The following is an 11,072-nucleotide window of genomic DNA, read 5'->3' on the forward strand; positions in this document are numbered from 1 at the left end:
CGTCATCTTGGCTCACTGCAATCTCCGCCTCCCGGGTTAAAGCGCTTCTCCTGCCTCAGCCTCCTGAGTAGTTGGGGTTACAGGCGCCTGCCATGGCACTGGCTAATTTTTGTATTTTCAGTAGAGACAGAGTTTCATCATGTTGGTCAGGCTGGTCTCGAACTCATGACCTCAGGTGATCGGCTCTCCTCGGCCTCCCAAAGGGCTAGGATTACCCACCTCGCCCAGCCTATTCAGTGTTTTAAAGGTTTTTTGTTTGTTTGTTTGTTTTTTGTTTTTAAGACAGGCTAATTTCAAACCTCTGGGCTCAAGCAATCCTCCTCCTTTGGGCTCCCAAAGTGCCTGGATTACAGGCGTGATACACCGGGCCTGACCTAAAGATGTATTTTTTTTTTTTAATAACTTGTCAATACCTGTTTTAATACCTGGATATTTAAATTTTTCTCTTGAAAAACTAAAACACAAAAATAGAAGCTCTAACATTGTCCTGCATCCTCACAAAATAGCAGAGGTCTTTGGTTCTCCTAGCTGTCATGTCTTGGGCACCTTTTGCACGTGGTATTGAGGGCGCAGCAAGAAGACAGTCTCTGGCCTCAAGGAGTTGGATCTGATCAGACACTGCAGCTAATGGGGTCATGGGAAGGTTAATACTGGGCTCAGCTGAAGCAGATGTTATCTGTAAGATGATGATGGATATGAAAATATAAAATGCTTTCAAAATGTAAGAATTAGGGCCGGGCGCCGTGGCTCAAGCCTGTAATCCCAGCACTTTGGGAGGCCGAGGTGGGTGGATCACAAGGTCAAGAGATTGAGACCATCCTGGTCAACATGGTGAAACCCCGTCTCTACTAAAACTACAAAAAATTAGCTGGGCATGGTGGCGCGTGTCTGTAGTCCCAGCTACTCAGGAGGCTGAGGCAGGAGAATTGCCTGAACCCGGGAGGCGGAGGTTGCAGTGAGCCGAGATCGCGCCATTGCACTCCAGCCTGGGTAACAAGAGCGAAACTCCATCTCAAAAAAAATAAATAAAAATAAATAAATAAATAAATAAAAATAAAAATAAAACAAAATGTAAGAATTGGGCCCGGTGCGGTGGCTCATGCCTGTAATCCCAACACTTGGGGGCCGAAGTGGATGGATCACCTGAGGTCAGGAGTGTCAGACCAGCCTGGCCAACATGGCAAAACCACGTCTCTACTAAAAACACAAAAATTAGCCAGCTGTGGTGGCTCGCATGCCTATAATCCCAGCTACTCAGGAGGCTGAGACAGGGAGAATTGCCTGAACCTGGGAGGTGGAGGTTACAGTGAGCTGAGATGGTGCCACTGCACTGCAGCCTGGGTAACAGAGCAAGACTCTGTCTCAAAACAAATAAATAAATAAAATAAATTAAATGTAAGAATTGTGTCCTGAGCTGGGCATAATTGCAGGCACCTGTAGTCCCAGCAATTCAGGAGGCTGAGGTAGGAGGATCACTTGAGGCCAGGAGTTCAAGTCCAGCCTGGGCAACATGGCAAGACTCCATCTCTAAAAAAATAAAAAAAATAAAAAAGAAAGAAAAGAGAAAAGGAATTGTTTCATTATTTGAAATTTACATGCATATTTTTTCTTAAATCCCTAAGTTCTTTTAGGACAAAGGACTATTTATGCTACTTTGTATCATCTGTAGTTTTTCATATTTTATATTCGAGTTTTGTTTTTTGTATTTGTAGTTAAAGAAATATTTGAGGCTGGGCGCGGTGGCTCACGCCTGTAATCCCAGCACTTTGGGAGGCCGAGGCGGGTGGATCACGAGGTCAAGAGATGGAGACCATCCTGGTCACATGGTGAAACCCCGTCTCTACTAAAAATACAAAAAATTAGCTGGGCATAGTGGCACGTGCCTGTAATCCCAGCTACTCAGGAGGCTGAGGCAGGAGAATTGCCTGAACCCAGGAGGCGGAGGTTGCGGTGAGCCGAGATCGCACCATTGCACTCCAGCCTGGGTAACAAGAGCGAAACTCCGTCTAAAAAAAAAAAAGAAAGAAAGAAATATTTGAATTGTAATGTTGTAAAACAGACACATGAATCCCAGGCGCCCAGCCTGCTCTCTTGATGTTTCCACTGTGTGGGGTGGCCCAGGAGCTGGCAGGTAAGCTGAGGACACCTGGGGCCTCTGTGACTTTGAGGGGATGCAGGACAGTACTGCTACAGCCTCCATGTTTGTGTTTTGCTTTTCAAGAGAAGTTGTAAAACACTCTGGCTTGAAAATATTGATAAGTCACTGAAAACAACAATAGTAACTTGAAAACATGAAGTACACCACGAAACACGGCATGAGTCAGATTGACCTGCGCCTCTGGGGGGTGCCTCTCCTCTTCCTCCATCCGGGTCCTGAGTTCCTACATGGCTTGGGAAGATAAAGGGTTAATGTCCCTCCCGGAGGGGTGGTTTATCCAGGGCACGCCCCCCCCATGACACTCTCCTAACCTTGAGGCATATTTATAGTGCTAGCTTTGAAGGGGAAGCCCCTTTGCCCAGACCTCAGAGTATGATCCAGATGATGATAAGCCCAGCCTTCCCGGCAGAGGAAGACATTTTAGGCCAGGGTCCCTTCAGTACTGGTCCAGTCACACCCCATCAGCATTCACTTATCTACGGGGTGGGAAGCTGCAGGACAGGAGCGTGGGAAGGGAGCCTGGGAGAGAGAAAAGGTCTGCCTTTGATATTTGTAACTGCTGAGAACTGAAGGTCAGAAATAGTCCTTTCTACTAAGATGGCTGCTGACCAAAGAGCTCACGAGATTTGCTGTCACCTCTCATGGCTCCAGGGTCCGAAAATATTGTATACAGAAAAGAGTTTCCTATGCAACTTGTGAAATATTAAGTTTGTGAACATTGCCTCCAGGATAAAAAGAAGTTTTTAGCCTGGGTGCGGTGTCTCACGGCAGTAATCCCAGCACTTTGGGAGGATGAGGTGGGTGGATTGCTTGAGCCCAGGCGTTTGACACCGGCCTGCACAACACAGGAAGAACTTGTCTCAAAAATAAACAAATAAATAATTTTTTTTTTGAGTTTTTAAAAAGATTATGTATTAAGTAGATGTTCATCTGGCCTATAATCCCAGCACTTTGAGAGACCGAAGTGGGCAGATTGCTTGAGGTCAGAAGTTTGAGACCAGTCTGGCCAACATGGTGAAACCCCATCTCTACTAAAAAAACAAAAAAATGCACCAGGTGTGGTGGCACGTGCCTGTAATCCCAGCTACTCAGGAGGCTGAAGCAGAAGAAGTTTGAACCCAGGAGGTAGAACTTGCAGTGAGCTGAGATGGCGCCTGGGTGACAGAGCAAGACTCTGTCTCAAAAAAAAGTAGATGTTCATCCAAAATTATCTCTAAAGATGAGGGGACAGGCTAAGAGAGGGCTGACGTTGAGCTCAACATACTTACTGATTTAATAAGAATGATATAACTAACATGTACATAGCACTTACTTTGTGCCCCTGGCTGGGCTTTTAGAAGAGCTTTACACACATTACCTCACTCTGTCCTCATTGTAACCCTGTGAGGTGGAGACTGTTACACCATTTACAGATTTGCAAACAAAGACACAAACACAGATCCACTAATTTGTCCCTAATCTCTCAGCTAGAAAGTGAGAGAGCCAGGATTCTAAATTAGGTGTTGTTATTTGTATACATTGTGTCCAAATAAAATTTCCAGAAATTTAGCCGAGTTTACTTAATAATTTTTCCCCCTGGCAGTAGCATAAGGAAGTTTTATTTGTGTTGAATTAAATAACATTTTGAACGAATGCCTCATGTAAGATGTTGTCCCTATTCTAAGATAATGCTGATGCTAATACCAATCATATGTCCAGGTGGGGGCCAGGAAAGAACCTGCAGCTGTCTGTTTTGGGGTTCGTGGTCATAGCAACCATTTTCGGAAAGCCTGGTGTTTGCTTTTCTGCCTCTCCGAATCCTGGTTGCTCAACTCTTTTGTTCCAGAAGAGACACCCCATTCCCAGCTGCTGTGGGCCAGGCTGGTCTCCAGCCATTGAGTCCGCTGTCTCCACTGTTTTGTCTCACCGATGCTGTTCTTCTGACCACTGTGCTTGGGCTTGGCCCAGCCGCCCATACCGCACAGCTGCAGTGAGAGCAGCCAGCGATGACCTGTGCCTTCCAGAAACCACCCTGCTGTGTTTACCTTTGTATTCACCACCTCTCCCTGCACACAGTAGGCATTTAATGAACGTGTGTGGGGTGAGCACTGCCTCAGCTCTGGCCACCTTCCAGCATTTCTGCCCCATCACGGCCCAGCTGTCTCGCGGCTTATGAAATGATGAAGAAACAGGATGTGATCCATTTGGTAAGATGAGGACCAAGACATGAATGGATGGCCTGGTCTCCCAGTCACTGCTATGCAGACTTTATTTTCTTTAAAATATATATATTCCTATATTTTCTCTCTCTTTTTTTTAAGTCTCACTCTGTTGCCCAGGCTGGAGTGCAATGGCATGATCTCGGCTCACAGCAACCTCTGCCTCCCAAATTCAAGCAATTCTCCCACCTCAGCCTCCCCAGTAGCTGGGACTACAGGTGCGTGCCACCACTGCCCAACTTTTGTATTTTTAGGCAAGATGGGGTTTCATCATGTCGGCCAGACTAGTCTTGAACTCCTGGCCTTAGGTGATCCACCGGCATCGGCCTCTCAAAGTGCTGGGATTACAGGCATGAGCCACTGCACCTGGCCAACTTCATAGGTTTTCACAAAAACCAAATACAAACGATGGAATGTGTGTGAAAGCTGTGGAGTCATGTACAAAATGAAGGCAGCACTATTGTTAATGATGCCGTGAAAAATTATTTTGTAGCTGATGTTCCAGGTAGATCAAGACTCTGCATTAGAGGAAGACTTCGAGCTGCCCAGCTGTGATGCTCGGAGTTCTTTGCTGGGGCTACTCTCAGAGTCCAGCAAGAGTCTGCTCAGGATTTGCCAGTGACAGAGAGGATATAATGTCTTTTCACAGCAGGTTGGCAGTAATGACTCAGCCTCTGTGCCAGGAGTTGGGGGGAAAATGATGCTACTATCTGGACAGAACCCTTCCTTCCTCCCTTCCTTCCTTCCTTTCTTTTTTTGATGGGAGTTTTGCTCTTGTTGCCCAGGCTGGAGTGCAGCAGTGCAATCTTGCCTCTCCGCAACCTCTGCCTCCTGGGTTCAAGCGATTCCCCTGCCTCAGCCTCCTGAGTAGCTGGGATTATAGGCACATGCCACCATGCCTGGCTAATTTTTTGTAATTTTAGTAGAAACGAAGTTTCACCATGTTAGCCAGGCTGGTCTCGAACTCTTTTTTTTTTTTTTTCCGAGACAGAGTTTCACTCATGTCACCCAGGCTGGAGTGCAATGGCGCGATCTCGGCTCACCGCAACCTCCGCCTCCTGGGTTCAGGCAATTCTCCTGCCTCAGCCTCCTGAGTAGCTGGGATTACAGGCACACACCACCATGCCCAGCTAATTTTTTGTATTTTTAGTGGAGACGGGGTTTCACCATGCTGACCAGGATGGTCTCGATCTCTTGACCTCGTAATCCACCCGCCTCGGCCTCCCAAAGTGCTGGGATTATAGGCTTGAGCCACCGCGCCCGGCCTCTTTCTTCTTTGTCTTTCTTTCTTTTCTTTTTTTTGAGACAGGGTCTTGCTCTGTCGCCCAGGCTGGAGTACAGTGGCCTGATCATAGCTCACTGCAGCCTCCCACTCTGGGGCTTATCCTCCTGCCTCAGCCTCCTGAGTAGCTGGGACTATAGGTGTGCACCATCAGATCTGGCTAATTTTTAAATTTTGTGGGGTTTTTATTTTTGAGACTGAGTTTCACTTTTGTCACCTAGGCTGAAGTGTAATGGTGCAATCTTGGCTCACTGCAATCTCTGCCTCCTGGGTTCAAGTGATTCTTCTGCCTCAGCCTCCCGAGTAGCTGTGATTACAGGTGCCTGCCACCATGCTCAGCTAATTTTTGTATTTTTAGTAGAGACAGGATGTTGCTGTGTTGACCAGTGTGGTCTCAGAACTCCTGACCTCAGGTGATCTACCTGCCTCGGCCTCCCAAAGAGCTGGGAGTACAGGTGTGAGCCACCACACCCGGCCTAATTTTTAATTTTTTTTTGTAGAGACGGAATCTTACTATGTTGTGCAGGCTGGTCTCGAATGGGCTCAAATGATCCTCTCACCTTGGCTTCTCAATGTGCTGGGATTACAGGCGGGAGCCACACACCAGGCCAGAACCTGTCCTGTTGACCACGAATTCTGGCAGAGAGATATATATATATATATATATATATATATATATATATATATATATATTTTATTTTTTCAAAGACAGGGTTTCACCATGTTGGTCAGGCTGGTCTTGAACTCCGGACCTCAGGTGATCCGCCCACCTTGGCCTCCAAAGTGCTTGGATTACAGGCGTGAGCCACCGCGCCCAGCCTGAATTCTGGCTGACATGCCAGTAGAACAGAGTTCCATGATGCCATCTCAGCTTGATAGGCTCCTTGCGCTTGGGGGTTCTGGACAGAATGTGAGGTGGCTGTGAGGACAGATGCTCTGGGAAGAGGGGCGAGACCACAGAGGAAGTGCGGGCACTGCCTGGTGGTCGGGGGGCTGGGCCTGAGGACTCAAAGCATTTTGAGAAAACAGAGCAACCTATTGTTTTGTCTGGAGTCTGGAATTGCGCTAATGTACTGAGCACATGGCACTGTGACCAATTTCCAGAGCAATTATACATGCTGAATTCAGAGCAGGAAACAGTACACTTTGTCTCAGGTAAGGAAGGTGAGAGAAACCCAATTTCCTTCCCCAAAGAGGCTCCTCCGAGAACATAAACGTCCACACCATCATGGCCCCAAACTGCAACCCGTCGCGCCAGTCCAAAAGCAACTGAAGAATTTTTTTCAAGCAGAGCAGCGGCTTACAGAGAGGTGAGCTCTGGGGGGAGAAGGCCCTCGTCATGCTGTGATGGGGCCTGTCTCAGGAGCAGGGCTGGGGTTGGGCGGGGTGCCGGGCGGGAGAAGACCCTGAGCCAGCTGCTCCCTCCAGACAGGGCCCCCCTCCAGTGTGCTGTCGGTCGGGTCGAGGACTCCAACCCCAGGACTGCCCTGAGGAAGGGGCCCTGGGCATTTTCCCCACACGAATCTTGCTCTTGTGCCTGGAAGTTTCCTTGCGTTTCTAGAGAAAGCCAATTTGGTGTCGAATTAATCTTGACAGACTGGGCTGAAGGCCTGAGGAAAGCAGACATAAAAGGGTAGGAAAAGGGACAAAACCCTAACTGAGCCAGGGAGGCGGGCAGGGCGGCGGAGGAGAGGCAGGAATTTCATGCATACCAAGGACTTGAAGTCAGACGCAGGAGAGCCAGGAGAGCCAGGGCCTGCTGGGAGGCAAGTTGAGGCAGGAGGTGCTGCTCCTCCCACCACAGGCCCAGCCCAAGCCGTGGACCAGGGGTGGATGGGAAGGCGCGTGTCCGTCCCCTGGGCTGCCAAGGCCTCCGGTCCCTGCTCACAGCCCCCCGTCCCGGCAGCTTCAGGATCTGGCCCTGGCCCCTGGCTCAGCCTCGAAGGCTGTGTCCTCTGGCCCCCACTGCCTTCATCCCCCGCCCAGGGCCAGCCCCGCTGCCCTGCTCTCCTTGGAGAGATGGCTCAGTCTCACTCTAAGGAGCCCATCACCTCCTGGGAGGGCCCCCACCCAAACCCCCTGGGCAGCTCCACCAACCCCAGAGTCTGTCACTTCGGTGCGCCTAACAATTGCCTGGGAGGTTATGAAGATAAAGATGCCCTGCCCCCTCCTCTGGGTGGTCCTGTTCATGAGCTCCACAGGGGTTCTTCTTTATTTTTTGGGACAGGGTGTCTGTCACCCAGGCTAAAGTGCAGAGGCATGATCTTAGCTCACTGCAGCCTGGATCTCCTGGGCTCAAGCGATCCTCCCACCTTGGCCTCCCAAAGTGCTGGGATGACAGTTGTGAGCCACCGTGCCTGGCCTCCACAGGGGCTCTTATACACACCCAAATACGAGATCGGCACCGCTTGTTGGAAAGTTTGCCTGTGAACAGGTATGAGCTAATTGGGGCCCTCAAACGGAAGTACGCAGAGGCCATACTTTAACTGATTTCTCAGTGACAACCTGATTGCTGTTTCCAGTGCCCATTTCCCTGGGGTGAAGGAACTGAAGTGTGAATTTAGGGGATTGCCACCTTCACCTGCAGTCTCTCTGGTGCTATCCCAGCAAGATGGTGTTGGTGATGATGGTGTTTCCTCACTGGGGAAACGCCGGGGCAAAGGTTGCTGCCTCTCAATGCCCTGATGTAGACAGGCTCACATCTCAGGGGGAGATGCGGGGAGGCAGCACACAGCCCGTGCAGGTCTGAGAACTGGTCAGCCAGCCTGTGGCGGTGGTGATCTGACCCCAGCACAAGGAAGGGTTGCGAATGCTCTTCTCTAGACCCTGTTCTTCAAAATCCTAAAGTCGTCTTCACTCCTTTCTACCCTGATTCTAGAGTAGTAAGGAACTTTATTACCTGTTTATTTATTGCCCAGGTTGGAGTGCAGTGGTATGATCACATCTCACTGCAGCCTCGACGTCCCAGGTTCAGATGTCCTCCCACCTCAGCCTCCTGAGTAGCTGGAACCACAGGTCCTGCCACCATGTCCAGCTAATATATTTTTTTGTTTTTTGAGACGGAGTTTCACTCTTGTTACCCAGGCTGGAGTGCAATGGCGCGATCTCGGCTCACCGCAACCTCCGCCTCCCGGGTTCAGGCAATTCTCCTGCCTCAGCCTCCTGAGTAGCTGGGATTACAGGCACGCGCCACCATGCCCAACTAATGTTTTGTATTTTTAGTAGGGACGGGGTTTCACCATGTTGACCAGGATGGTCTCGATCTCTTGACCTCGTGATCCACCTGCCTCGGCCTCCCAAAGTGCTGGGATTACAGGCTTGAGCCACCACGCCCGGCCCAGCTAATATTTTTAATTTTTTTTATAGAGGTGAGATTCTGTGTTGCCCAGGCTAGTCTCGAGCGGGCTCCAGTAATCCTTCTGCGTCGGCCTCCCGAAATATTGAGAAGACAGGCGGGGGCCACCGCGCCCGGCCATGGGAACTGAAGAGATCATCTTGCCTGGTCCTTTCATTTCACAGGTGAAGAAACTGCCTCGGAAGCAACGTGACTTGCCTTGGGTTTAGGGACAAACACAGGGTTAGACTGCAGGTGTCAAGTCTTGGCCTTTTAACCCAAAGGCTTCCTTCTTTCTCCACATATTTGTGTGTCTGCCTCCATTCTGTGGCCACCGCCTGGCTGAGCTGTCCTCACTCTTACATGGTTGATGGTGATCGATGCAAAACTGTGACACTTTGCTCATGGCATCCCAGGAATGCCTTCTCCTTCCTGTCCCTCATCTCCTGCTCATTCTTCAAGAGACTTAAATGCCACCTTTTCTAAGAAGCACATACTGGCGCAATGTGACCTCTGCCCTTCCAGCTTCATTCAGCACTCGGAATCCACACGGCTCATGCCATGGTGTGACCACAGGTAGGCTGTGTCTTTATGTTATTAAATTTTCAGTGCTCACATTAGAAATCCCTCAGGGGCCGGGCGTGGTGGCTCGCGCTTGTAATCCAACCACTTTGGAGGCCAAGGCGGGCGGATCACCTGAGGTCAGGAGTTCAAGACTAGCCTGACCAACATGGTGAAACCCCGTCTTTAAAAAAAAAGAAAAGAAAAAGAAATCCCTCAGAGCAGGGCCTTGCCTTACATGCCTGTTTCCCCCCAAGGCCTGGCACGGAGGACTGTGCGATGACAGTTCAGTCACCGATTGTGTGGTGGCTGCTTCTCAGCCCTCGCTGCAGGCTCTAAGCCCCAGGTCCAGAACCAGGCATCAGGATGTGGACTTTTGGGAAGTCCATGCAGTGCCGAACTGTGGGGCCTTCTGTGCGTTGGTTTCTGTTTATCAGCAGCTCCAGGCAGAGCGTTTACAGGCTGCCCCGGATCCCTGGCCAACTGGCTGTGTGAAGTATGCCAAGCGTCAGGGTTCTGTGGAGTTTAAATGAAAAGATACACATAAAGCCCATAGCTGGGGCTGGGTGCAGTGGCTCACGCCTGTAATCCTAGCACTTTGGGAAGCCAAGACAGGCAGATCACAAGGTCAAGAGATTGAGACCATCCTGGCCAACATGGTGAAACCCCGTCTCTACTAAAAAATACAAAAATTAGCTGGGCGTGGCGGCACGCACCTGTAGTCCCAGCTACCCCGGAGGCTGAGGCAGGAGAATTGCTTCAACCTGGGAGGTGGAGGTTGCAGTGAGCTGAGATCGTGCCACTGTACTCCAGCCTGGCACCTGGTGACAGGGCAAGCCTCTGTCTCCAAAAAAAAAAAAAAAAAAGCCCATAACTGAACAGCGTAAGTCCCCCACACATATTGGCTGATATTACTGTTTAATTCAGAGTTAGATTTGAGCCAGGGCACAGTGGCTCATGCCTGTAATCCCAGCACTTTGGGAGGCCGAGGTGGGCAGATCACTTGAGCTCACGAGTTCCAGACCACCCTGACCAACATGGTGAAACCCCATCTCTACTAAAAATGCAAAAATTAGCCAGCTGTGATGGTAGGTGCCTGTTGTCCCAGCTACTTGGGAGGCTGAGGCAGGAGAATTGCTTGAACCTGGGAGGCGGAGGTTGCGGTGAGCCAAGATCGCACCTCTGCACTCCAGCCTGGGTGATAAAGTGAGAAGCAGTCTCAAAATGAAAAAAAACATTGGCCGGGCGCGGTGGCTCACGCCTGTAATCCCAGCACTTTGGGAGGCCGAGGCGATGGATCACGAGGTCAAGAGATCGAGACCATCCTGGTCAACACGGTGAAACCCCGTCTCTACTAAAACTACAAAAAATTAGCTGGGCATGGTGGCGTGTGCCTGTAATCCCAGCTACTCAGGAGGCTGAGGCAGGAGAATTGCCTGAACTCAGGAGGCGGAGGTCGCGGTGAGCCGAGATCGCGCCATTGCACTACAGCCTGGGTAACAAGAGCAAAACTCCGTCTCAAAAAAAAAAAAAGAAGAA

The sequence above is a fragment of the Sapajus apella genome, unplaced genomic scaffold, assembly GCF_009761245.1.
Source record: "Sapajus apella isolate SASKATOON/1434 unplaced genomic scaffold, GSC_monkey_1.0 scaffold169, whole genome shotgun sequence".
NCBI lineage: Eukaryota > Metazoa > Chordata > Mammalia > Primates > Cebidae > Sapajus > Sapajus apella.